This window comes from Triturus cristatus, chromosome 7 (assembly GCF_964204655.1).
Source record: "Triturus cristatus chromosome 7, aTriCri1.1, whole genome shotgun sequence".
Classification (NCBI taxonomy): Eukaryota; Metazoa; Chordata; class Amphibia; order Caudata; family Salamandridae; genus Triturus; species Triturus cristatus.
This window is the reverse complement of record NC_140590.1, coordinates 1472717803-1472731004: the sequence shown is the minus strand read 5'-3', so window position 1 is coordinate 1472731004 and position 13202 is coordinate 1472717803. Positions and strand designations below refer to the sequence as shown.

The following is a 13202-nucleotide window of genomic DNA, read 5'->3' as shown; positions in this document are numbered from 1 at the left end:
GCCCCTGCTCCTGCCCCCCCCTTTCCCCCTCCCTTTGTTGTTCTGACCTTCTGCGGCGTCTGCGTCGGAACCTGTAGAGGAGGTCGACTGCTATGAGGGCCGGGATGACACGTAGGTTTGGATCCATGTCTGTCCGTCGCGTGCAGGTACTTCTTGTTCGCGTCATCCTGATTTCCCGGCAGTTTTTGGCTGCCGGAAAATATTCTCCGTGCGGGATGACGTCGGTGCGAATCGTACTTCCTGGTTCGTGAAAGGCAGGCTGCGTGCGTCCCGACGTCACGTCGGCGCTTTCCCGGATCACATTTGTATGTATATTTTCGTCGGACGGTGTTTTGTACGAATCGTACGGAAATAGTATTTCCGTGCGAATCGTACTTCCATGTTTGTATATTGTTCCGACCGGGTACGCGTCGGACGGAGAATATGCTCCGTCCGACGGTTCGTACCCGGTTTTTACAGGATCGTAATTGGCACCTTAATGTGACTCCTTTGGATATTCCAGCTTCTACTCAGTTAAAACCATCGCATCCAGTTAGATATTTGGGGATACACGTAAAAATGATTTTAGGCAACTATTTTTTCTGAAGTATGCTCACAAAAGTGAAAAAGCTATTAGATAAACGGTCTTTGCTTCAATTATCCTTAATAGGGAGGATCTCATGGTTAAAATATCAGTGCTTCCACTGTTTTTGTTTCTTTTTATTAATCCTCCCTTGAAAATCCCGAATCATTATTTTAAGGAGTTGGATCAAATAATTAGGAAGTTTGTGTGGAATAATAAATATCATAGGGTTAAGATAACTACATTACAATTGGATGTAATATCAGGAGGATTGTCACTCCCACATTTTTACCTTATTATCAGGCTTCTTTAGTTAACTTACTTTCCCAATTGGGTGAGGAAAATTCAGTATTTGATAAAAACAAATGTATACAGATGTTGAAGGAAAGTACTATAGAACTCCCCGTGTTTTTACGACTAGTGAAACTCCCTAAGAAAACAAGATACAAGGTGATATTTACACTGGCTGAGAGAACTCAGTTATTTTTTAAGTCACAAGATATCCCTACATTTCATGCATATACCCCTATACAGGACTGTGTAGTAGGAGGTCTTATATTGCCTGGAGGGCTTGATCAGGTATGGCAAGGGCTGGGGTACTCCCAGCTCGGGGATTTTAATCATTATGAAACATTTAATTACCTGGGAAACGGTTCGTTTGTAGGCTACTACATTGACTACTGCTCTCTTTCTGAGTTTTTTACAAATAGTCAATTTTCTTAAAACTAAGTATTCAATGCTGGGGGAGACTGTACGTCTGTGGGTGCTGGTATCAGTTACTTCATCAAAAGGCTAATTCTGAGGAGATTTTGACGAAAGAGCTCCTAAAAATGTACTCAGAAACAGGCTGTAAATTTAATACCAAAGAATGGAAACAGCTTAGCGAATAAAGCACTCAGATATGCTAATTACAAAAGGATTAACTTTTTATCCAGATGGTTATTATATTATACACCCCTGAAATTGTCTAAAATGTTCCGAACAAGCCCAAATCGATGTTTCAGATGTAATAAAGAGGGTGATGGTGGATGGCTGCATATATTTTATGAATGTAATAATTTACAGCAATACTGGAAGGGGGTTTTTGCCAAACTTTCTTGGATTCTATCATTGGTAATTGAGCTATCAGCCATGTTGGTGCTATTTGGTTCTTCCAGAGAATTGAAATGTTTTACAAAATATCAACAGTACATTATTTTAATAGCTATTGCAGTTGCTAGGTCACTTATTCTTCAAAATTGGAGAACTAATATACAACCCAGCATCAAGCAGTGGTTTAATAAAATGTTTATGACCTGTAGATTAGAGAAGGCCTATGCTAAACGTATAGGAGCAACTGTAAGATTCAGGGGTATTTGGTGTAATTTCTCTTCTAATGAGGCTGCTGATTAAAACTGATCATAAGACTTGGGCCCTAATGTCCCCTATTAGCATAATGCATTTTAAAGAATTTATGACACTGATGTATCCGGTAAAATTGGGTTTTTTGTTCTCTCTTGCACACTGCACTTTACACTTTTTAAATGGTTAAAGATACATCAGTGGTTATACATATATGCATTTTATATGAGACTGACATACAATGCGATTTGCTATTTTAGATCAGATAGTATGTAATGGATAAAAATTAAAGGGAGTTTTTATTTGTCATTAGTCATCTTATAACAGGGGACTACTAAGAAATATTTTCATATTCGATAGATAAGATTCATCATGTATGTATCATGGAATGTTTTTTTTTAACTGCAACCAACTATGATCTATCAATTTCTTGTCTTGCTTTTGTTTTGTAAGCTATTTATTACCTACGCTTTTTAGATGTTATTAAGACTGTCTATATTTCCGGTTCTAATAAAAAAAACATTTTTTTAAACATATATAAAGTTGTGCGTTTGCTTGAAATGGGTATTTTTTCACTGTTCAAAAGAAATATGTGTTCAGTTCCAAAACAGAGTCAGACTTGACAATGTCAGGCCTGTCTTGTAATTCATTGTTTTTTCTTTCTCAATTGCTTTCTGGTAGTTGTAATTTTTAGGTTTTTATTATTATAAGCAAAAGCACGCGAGCCTAAATGGAAACAAAAAAAATATTTGTATGACTTTTCTGCCTGCATTCAAGTCTCACTTATGTCATATGCACTCGTCCTATACAGGCAGGCTGCACATTTCGAAATATCAAATATATTCTTTGTTATATGATTGGTAGCAAGGGCTAAAATAGACAATAGATGTTTTTGGAGCCACAATGTTTGAGGAAATACTGCACTAGATTGAACGCTGGCCGAGGCAGGCTTATTCATAGAAGTCTTGCTGCCACACAAGAGGGCTCCTTTAACAGAGTGTCCAGGCAGGCCCCGGCCCCTCCTTTCCCTTTGGCACAAACAATTAGAAGCAGATGGGAGAGTGCCCAGGGACACCAGACGTCATCCCTCCCCGCTCCCATAACGGCTGCTGCTTCTGCTAGCCGCGGAGCCAAGACGGCAGGCAACTCCCAGGCTCGCGCAGAAAGGCGGGAAGGAGCGGATCTGGTAAGGAGAGGAAAACGCACATCCTAAGACCCAAGGAGAAATGTCGCGGCACAGAGTGAGGTGGTGTTTTTCTAGCAGCCGGTAAACAGCGGGATTTTACGTGCTCGCTTCTCGTGGCTTCAGTATGTTTTACCCGCCGGAACGACAGGAGCTGGGTTTCGACTGACCCGTTGTTAACGGCCTTGGTGACTGTTGCTAGGGCATCTTTTTGGTCTCGCAGGCAGTGCCTCCTGCTGGTCTGTGTGACACTGAGAGCTGAGTGGAAAGTGAGTGTTTGTGTCCTGTCTGTACCAGTCATAAGTTTCTTTGTGCCTCGTTTCTTCCTATGGCGTTTTTTTGTTTAACATTAAATTGAGCACATCTGACTTTTGATTGTCTTATTTAGTTATAGTAATATGTGAGCTTTTCCCCTAACGAAATGTTTTAAAGAACAAGAGAGGAAATTAATATCCTAATTTGGACGGTGAATCATCCTCACTTGTCATTTCAAAATTTACTAGGCATGAAATTGCCCCATTTTATTTTGTCACAAAAATGAGATGTATTCGCATATTGCGTTTTTAAAATTTTGTTAATATATATAAAAAAAGTCCTTGCTTCAATACAGTTTCCCAACTTGGGCTTCACTAGTGTTGATAAATGTGTCATAGCATAATTGCCAATCCTGGCTATTTAGGGAACAAAGCATCTATTGTTTAGCCCCAAACATTTCCTGTTTTTGTGACACGTATATTTTTCTTATTTCTGCTAGACGCTCGCCAGACTTCTAATGTAATATAGCGCGAAATTGTTTATTGTCAAACATTGCTACAGTAGAGATGGCAAATTATCGGTGTTAGTAAAATGTCCCATAAAACTGTGTCTTAGGGAATATTAAGTGGGTGGTATTCTGTACTCTTTTGTCTATTGTACTCTTATTTTAGCTTTCGGATGTTGGTAGCCGTGGGCAAACATAATCATGTATTTAATTTAGGGCACTGTTCTTGCACTCAAAGTTACTGCAGGGTTTCCTCAGACTTTGACTAAAGATACTCTTTGTCTCACACTTCACTTCTGTGACTCACTTCATTTCCATTATATATCATGGACCAATCAACTGAAATTCACAGGGCTCTCGTGATGTACCTCTATACTGATCTGGCCCATCCACTGATATCTCAGACCTGAGACATTTACTGCACTGGACTTACTTCATGCACTACTGACCCAGGACTGGGAGCTCAGCAAATATACCTCTATCCTGAACTGCCATACACTGCCACTGCCACTGCCAGCCATAAAAACGCTTATAGAATACTTCTAGCCTCTGTGCACAGGTGTCAAGTAATTAAACATCCACCAAGCTCTACATAGCTGTATCCGTTTCTAAATCTCATAGCTAGATGCTATGAGGTAGCAACAACTGATAACAAAACTTGTTACCCACTGCTGCTACATCATAAAGGTCTTCAGGTGACAGGGCTCTCTGAGAGCCTGCCAGTGGAGTGCTGCTTGTCTGCTTTGACTACAAGCAGCGAGCACAGCTGCAGGCGAGGGAAGCAAGGCAGGGAAGGTGATGAGGGATGAATGGTTAAGGTATTTGTTTTTGTCCAGGGATAAGTAACCAATGCCATGTTGTGTATGGCTCCCCCATTATTCCTCTGCCACTGCGTAGCAGTTAAATTCAGGGTCGATGAGTTGGGGGGGGGGGGGGGGGGGGAGGCATACATAACAAAATTATAGGTGGGTAAAAAGTGAGTTTTGGGGATGTTTTTCACCTCAGGGTTCCGAGATACATCATAGACAACTCGAGCTTTGCTCTTGTCTATTTTATGTCACTCAGAGCCCCTCTGTGAAAAACATCCTCTTAATTCACTGTTACCCATCTATAATTCTCTATATCTTTCTCTTCCTGTTCTGTGAGGTAGGATAGCTTGCATTGCTACTTCCCATTATTCCTGGGCTGTACTTATTCTGTGAAGGAGGGAAGCTTGCACTGCTGGTTCCCGATCTCTACTTGTTCTGTGTAGGAGGGAAGCATGAACTGCTGCTTCCTGGGTTGTACATTTTCTGTGAAGGAGGGAAAATTGCACTTATTCTTCCTGGGCTGTAGTTGTTCTGTGCAGGAGAGAAGCTTGCACTGCTGCTTTTGGGCTGTACTTAGTATGTGAAGGATAGAGGCTTGCACTGCTGCTTCCTGGGCTATAATGTTCTGTGAAAAAGTGACGCTTGCACTGCTGGGTCCTGGGCTGTACTTGTTCTATGAAGCAAGGGAGCTTGCACTGCTGCTTCCTGGGCTCTATTTGTTCTGTGAAGGGGGGGAGCTTTCACTGCTGCTTCCTGGGCTCTACTTGTTCTGTGAAGGAAGGAAGCTTGCACTGCTGCTTCCTGGGCTCTACTTGTTCTGTGAAGGAAGGAAGCTTGCACTGCTGCTTCCTGGGCTCTACTTGTTCTGTGATGGGGGGAGCTTTCCCTGCTGCTTCCTGGGCTCTACTTGTTCTGTGAAGGAGGGAACAGGGGCGTAGCTTCGGCAGTATGATTGGAGGGTGTGAGCTTCAGATTTTCCAAAAATCACGCTGGTTAAAATACATTATATAAGAAGCCGGGAATGAGGGGGGCTTAAGGATCAGTAGAAAGGAAGAGGAGAGCGGATTATTAGGGGTACTTAAAACTGAATACTTTGTAACATAAACCATTTTAAGGCCTTTAAAACTGAGCCGAGTATGTATGTTTTTGTCTGTGTATGGAAAAATCCCAAACACCTCAAAATACCCAATTTAAAGTACCTGCACCCAACTATTTGCTATAAAATATATTTATTATGGGGTATAACACCCCAAACACCCTCCCTGAAGCTACACCCCTGGGATGGACGCTTGCATTGCTGGTTCTCGATCCTTACCTGTTCTGTAAAGGAGGGAAGCTTGCACTGCTGGTTCCTGGGCCTTACTTATTCTGTAAAGGAGGGAAGCTTGCAGTGTTTCTTCCTAGGTTGTTCTTGTTAGGGAAGCTTGCACTGCTGCTTCCTGGGCTGTACTTCTTCTGTGTAGGGGACGCTTGCACTGCTGTTTCTCGCTATCCACCTGTGTTGTGAAGAAGAGAAGCTCTCTTTTTTTCTACGAGCTGTGCACCTGTTTTGTGCGGAATGGGAGTTCAGCGCACTAAAGCTATTTGGACTTTTCCTTGGGCAGATAACACACGCTAAGAACAATGCCTGCTTTATTCGGTTATGTGAATCAAAGCGTTTTTGTTACCTCTTGCTGGATCTATGCCGTTGGAAACCTTTACCCAGTTCCGAATGTTTAGCTAACAGCACTTAGCATGCTGGGATTAAACAAAAAAAACACACTTGTAATGAGAAAGTGAAAAATGTTAATCCCGTAAGGAAAAGCATTGTTAGCTAAATATCTAGAACTCAATGCAGGTAGAACACATGCCAGGGAGGTAGGTAGATGTGTTTTTAATGTGTTGCGTTTCATTTGGAGGCAATTTTAGAGCCACGTGGAATAAATAGTACGGAGAGCGTCTTTCAAGCATGTTAAACACTTGCTTGCAACAGTGGGGCATTTTAAGAAGGAGTGAGCACAGTGACAGCAAAAATAGAATTGAATGAACTTGTTCATAGTAGCAATTAGAGGCCCCAAGCGGTTCGTCGTCAAAGGTAATGCAAACCTCTGCAGCCCACTCCTCCTGCAGTCATAACTTCTCAGCAAGAAATAGATAGACAGAGGTGCTGTGCTGGCGCCCACAGGCCCCGCCGCAGCTCCTCTTCCTGAAACAGGGGCAACACGGGTTGCACCTGCAACCCTGCGAGGACCACTAGTGGGTATGGTCCTCAGAGTATTTTTCAGCTATAGTTAGTTATGTTGTCTCGTTTGGAGGCAGGCGAATATCATTTTAATAATACTGTATTCTCTGCCTCCCAAAGTGAAATATATATAGCTTGGGTGAAAAAATAAAAAATGGCAGTCAGATGTAATAAGGAAAAAAATACATATTTTAAAGAAAAGTGCTCCTCAACTACTTTGATCAGGCCAGCTGGATTTGAGAAGTGTGAGGGATCCGACCCAGAGATCATTGTTGGTCTATTTTCTTTTCAGACTTCGGGGCTTCTGGAACCACTTTTCATCTGGAAGCAACCCTGCAGAACAATTGTAATTTATGATATTGTATAACTGCTGGTTTGAGAACAATGTTTCCGAGATAAGAGCTGAATTAAAATCAGAGACTGTGATATAAACATGGATTTGTGTGAGAAGTGAAATAAAAACATTTTCATTACAACAGATAAATCTCCCCATCCTGAATTGCAGTATTGCATTAAAGTTTGTAAAGTTGTTCTTTCCTGCTGTTGGCAAATTCCCTTCCACGAAGTAAATTACCTGGAAATGTTTACACCTTATATGCAACATTTTATCTCCTTTATAACATTCATCAACTGAATGATTAACTTTATGAAGGTGTCCTGCTGTCAGGGTCAGACTGTTAGAAAATAGGCCTAGGCACCACCCTTAACAAGCTATAGAGTTTACATTGTGGGCCACTTTTGAAATAGGGGCAGTTTTGAAAGTGTAAATACATGCTCTTGAGGTGTTTTGTAAGTTATGGGAGACCAGATGCATTCGTGCTGGCTGCGGGCAATGTTTGTGGCAATAGCAGAAAAATCAATGCTAAAAACGTTCCACCCCACCATAAAACACCCCACAAACAGCCAATGCGAGCCTGCCTGCCATGATGCACCCATTTGGACATGTGTCATTTGTTTTGATGCATTTCAACCTGAAAATACACATTTTGTAGCAGATTGAATGTATGGGGTGTTATAATTTTTCCACGGAGCATGTTGCAGAATCATGTCTTTTCAGTAGTCCTTCCTGGAAAGCACTTTAAGAATCAAAGATACAAAAAACGAACCCTGCTTAAAAAAATATTTTAATATGTACATCCTTGTACAGACTTTTTTTTTCTATCTATGTATTTGGCATAGAGACTGACACTTTACGCTGTCTTATTGTATGTATACCGACTTGCCTCATCAGTTTTCCATGATCAACAAACCAATTTTGTAAGGGGCAGATAGAGAGAGTTTAATTTATGTTTGCTTCCCTTGAAATGAAAATTCCCCAATATGCTAAAAACAGTCCATGTTGGTGTTTTTATCTGTGTTTCTAGTTTCTTTTATCAATCCTTTAGTAAAGCTTAATAGGCCAACATAACTTTTACAATACATTCAGTTGCTTCTTCTGGGGTAAAACATTTTCAAACCAGGATGTGAACTGTGCTCTGGAGTCAAAAGCGTGAATACTATAAATTAAGCAATAGTAGAAGGACAATATTCATAACCCTCTTCCTTCATTGGACTATCCTACTCTAATGTTATAGTGCCTCAGGGGGGTTTAATTTTGTGAGAACAGTTTCCTGCAGTGTGCTGGTGCTTCTTATAGCACCTTATTAGATCGTGACGATTAGTTGGTATGGGTGATTACCCACCTCCAGGAGCAATCACAACCCTTGTCAGTGTGGACTCTTGAAGTCACAAAATTATCTCACTAAATGAACCTGAACTCAACCCCCGGAAGTTACAGCACATACTTTACAGATTGCACTACGTTAAGCCGGTCTGATATTTATGTGGTACCTAAAAAGTAATGAACTTGACATGCAAAACAATAAACACCCCTAACCAAATGAGAAAATAGAGTGACGTTTAACAAACAGATTGAGACAATCCAGTATGGGGAAATGGAAATGTACATTTTTAAAGTTTTAACTAGAAATGGCACCCAGAACAAAGTGCCAAAAATGGTAGTCACTGGTTGCGATAGATGGGACATAGATGCATTTTGAGGCTAAGCGTGATGGAGTATGGGTCAGATACACCAACTACGTTCATCTTCATCCAAGATTTTACCTTCTGACTTATTCTTTAAGTCACAATTCTTGAAAGGTGATTCTAAAGGCTCAAGGCCTCAGGGGATAGATACAGGGTGTCAGCCAGAGACCAACAGCAGGAATCAGTGTTACATTTACATTTTCAATGTTTGTTATGTATTGGCACTGTAGCATCTTATGAGAAACAGTTCTTGTTCGATATGGAACCTTAAGGGACTGTGAGGCTCTGGGCAGTTATTCTGGCTGGCTTGTGCTGATCAGTCACCTTGGGTTGCTGTGCTGCTCAAATTAAATTTTTATATAATTTACTGGATTTGAAGACTTTATTTGCAACAATGGCGACGAGTTATGAGGGAGAGGAACACCTAACCAACCAGACTGCTGCAGCACAGGTGTTGTGTGTTCTTTAAATTCCGGTTTCATCGACCTTGTGAAACGGACCCTGCTGATTAAAACGACACTTCAAGATCGTCATCCCTTCCAAAAACCGGACTTTCCAACTTGCTTGGCAACGTGAGTTAATCTATTTTGAACATTTTGACACATTTATTAGTAAGAAGTGTGTAGCGCGAGGAAACGAGCGTGTATTTTAAAAGTAAATACCTGGCTCAGGGGCTTGCATGGAATTTTCAAGGAAGGCAATTCACGCGCGCTGAATCCTGCATTGCTGAATGTTCCGATCGGAAGGCTCTGAGGTTGAATGCGCGCGCGCATACACTTAATGGTCTATCAGCGCGATTGTCTCTGAAGACACTCTACCAGTCGACGATCTCTATGGTTGGCAACAGAAGCTTAAACAACGCGTTTGTCCCTTGATGTTTGTTTCCATAACAACGCTTCGCAGGGAAGGAAGTCACCGGCATACGTAATAAAAAGTATCTTTAGTTCTGAACAGCACTTTCAACAAACAGTGGAGAATTCATCAATTTAAGTTAAAAAAAATGGAAATATAAGGAAGCTGAGTGCTAGTGGTCAGTGCTACTGGTAAATACTGGAATTCATCAATTTAAGTTAAAAAAAATGGAAATATAAGGAAGCTGAGTGCTAGTGGTCATTACTACTGGTTAATACTGTACATTTTATTTATTTATTTATTTTTCTTCTCGGTTGTGGATTCAAGAACAATAAAGGAAAAAGGGAAAAGCTTGCAATTAAACACATGTGAATTTGAACTAAGAAATATATATATACGCAAATTCTGTGGTTTTTTTTTGTGTGTTTTTTTTGTTGGTTTTGCTTGGGGGTTGCAACTCTGTGTGCTTTACTGATTCAAAATAACAAAATGCAATTTGACCCGCCTGACAAATTTCTCCAAAACAAAGGTGATCCGCCAATGCCTTGGACAAGATGGAAAGAAGAATTTTTAAATTACATGAAGGCGATTGATGGAGAACGTATGGGAGCAGAAAGAAAAAAAAGCATTTTTTGGGCTCGGAGGGTCAAATGGTCTTTAGAGCTCTACCTCAAGTACCCCCACTGGAAGGAGAAGGAGAAGGTTTCAATGTATACAAAGAAGCGCTACAACGCATGGAACACAGATTTAAACCTGTTACTAATATTGCATTAAACAGATACAAATTTTACACCAGGATTCAACAGGAAAACGAATCATTTGATGATTTTTTAACAGCGTTGAGAGCTTTAAGTATTCACTGCAACTTTGGGGCAATATGTGATGAGATGATTAGAGACCAAATCATCGTACATGTAAAGAATAAGAAAACTCAAGAGCGTTTATGGGAAATTGGTGATCCTAAGTTGGCAGAAGCGATTTCGACAGCAAAAGCACTGGAACAATCTGAAAAGTGGATGTTAACTGTAAAAAATACCACCATTAATAAAACTGAAGTAGTGGATGATATATGTGTGGTCAAACGTATTGAGACACAACAAAGTGATCATTCCGGTTTCAGAGCAAAACAAAGCGAGTAGAACCCTCCAGGATTTAATTCATCGCGTGGGGGTACACATTCTTTTCAAAAGATATTCGAAAGGAATGATAGACCTGGATCCTGTTACAGGTGTGGTAGCAAGCTACACTTAGCTAATTATGGGGGCTGTCCAGCAATCAACAAAGAGTGTAAAAAATGTGGCAGAATTGGTCATTGTGCTTCTGCATGCAGGGATGTAAGGAGAAACAATTTCCATACTCAAGGCAGAGTATCTTCAATGGCTGAACTTAATAACACTGTTCATAAATGTGATACTTGTGGTTGCACAGAACATAACAAAGGTTTTGTAGTTTCGATCTATGAAGGAATCTCTAGCATGAACATTACAGTGTCCGATGAATGTAAGAAGCCCCCCATGTGTGTGGTGGAAATTGCTGGTATATTAATAGATCTAATGGCTGATTCTGGTTCACCATGGACCATTATTTCAAATGACTATTTTCAGGAAAAACTTAGTACTGTATTGCTGCCTTCACAATTGTTACCATCTGACATAGTTGCACATAGTTATGATGGTTCGAAAATTGACATGATGGGGTATTTTCAGGTAAATCTACGGTTTAAAACAAGGAAAATAGATGTCAAATTATACATTGCGGTCAAAGGTATCAATGTGTTGGGATGGTGGGACCAGTGGAAACTAGGTGTCATTCTTAATCCTCGTTCTAGGGAACCTGTATTGTTAGATGATGAAGTACATTTAAACAACATTTCATTTGTTTCCTCACAAGTAAAAGAAAATGTCATAAAGAGTAATTTTGGTGATGTATTTTCAGACACGTTAGGTAAACTAAAAGACTATAGCCACAGGATAAAACTTAAAAAAGACGCTTATCCTGTAAAACAAAAACTAAGAAGTGTACCGATTAACGTTAGGGAAGAGCTTAAGAGCATGTTAAATGATTTAGTCTCAGAAAAAATTATTGAACCTATTGATTCGGCAGAGTGGGTTTCTCCCATTGTTTTGGTGAGAAAACCAGATAAAAAAATTGAGGATGTGTGTTGATCTAAGGGCACTTAATGCTGGCATCATCATTGATTTCCATCCCCTTCCCAACATAAATGAAGTGGTCTCAATGTTAGAGGGTGCTAAAGTATTTTCCACTTTGGATCTCAGGTCTGCTTACCATCAAATCTGTCTCACCGAAGACTCCAAACCGCTTACGGCATTCATCACTCCCCAAGGCTTATATCAGTTCACTAGAATGCCGTTTGGCTTAGCCTCAGCGGCTTCGGTGTTTCAGAAAGTAATGTTCAACATTTTTAGGGATGTGGATAAATTTGTTAAGTGTTTTCAAGACGACATTTAAATTTTTTCAAAGGATGAAGAGGAACATTTCAAGAATTTAACTGAGGTGTGTGAAAGGTTAAGAAGCTGTGGATTAACCCTTAAAGCAGATAAATGCAAAATGTTTAAAGATTCGGTTGAATATTTAGGTCACACTCTATCTAAGGATGGGGTAGTACCTAAGAAGTCCAATGTTGAAGGAATAGTGAAGGCTCCTCCTCCATCGAACAAGGAACAGCTGTTATCATTCACAGGAATGTGTGAATACTATAGTAAGTTTGTTGAAAACTTTGCTGACAAGATGGAACCCTTGAGAAAATTATTAAGAATGAAAGTGGTTTTTGAATGGGGTTTGGAACAACAAAAAGCTTTTGAACTTATCAAAGTGGAAATTCTGAGGGCTCCCACCCTTAAACCTTATTGCATGAACAAAGAATGCATTATTATTGTGGATGCAAGCTTGTATGGAATTGGTGGTGTTTTATCCCAAAAGTGTGGTAAGGATGAATGGAATGTTTGTTTTGCATCCCGCACGCTAAACGACACGGAACGTAGATATGCAGTAATAGAAAAGGAACTTTAAGCATGCGTTTGGGCCATTGAACATTATAGGAATTACATTTGGGGTAGCAAGTTTGTCTTGAGGACTGATCATTAACCGTTAGTTAACATACTTTCTCCGGGGGGTGGCTGGAACTCCACCGCCCGTATAGCAAGACTTACTTCTAGGTTACAAGAATATTGTTTCCAACCAGTGTATGTTCCTGGAAAAAAAAATGTCATGGCAGACTTCATGTCTAGACTTCCATGTCAAGCTTCTGATAATAATGACTGTGAAGATTCCGAGGTGATTACCACAATTCAGGATGTGGTGAATGGAACATTTGAAGACATTTCTGAAAATAGCTGGAAGTGTTGTGAGAAGGAGGATATCATATGGCAAACTGTCAAGGAGTATATTTTGAAGGGTTGGCCAGGAAAGAGGGTGTTATCAGAGGAATT

The 13202-nt window shown here is 40.3% G+C and overlaps 1 protein-coding gene across 2 annotated transcripts in view; it reads left to right on the top strand.

Annotated features, from left to right (window-relative positions):
• The first annotated feature begins 2986 nt into the window (after window positions 1-2986).
• Window positions 2987-13202, top strand: part of ARHGAP40 (Rho GTPase activating protein 40) — a 367732-nt gene continuing 357516 nt past the window's right edge. The window contains exon 1 of one of the 2 annotated variants that reach the window (XM_085619237.1): window positions 2987-3089. The gene's annotated coding sequence lies outside the window, so the exon portion shown is untranslated. Of the gene's footprint in view, window positions 3356-13202 lie in introns of both variants that reach the window. The other variant, XM_085619238.1, reaches the window with a different exon arrangement.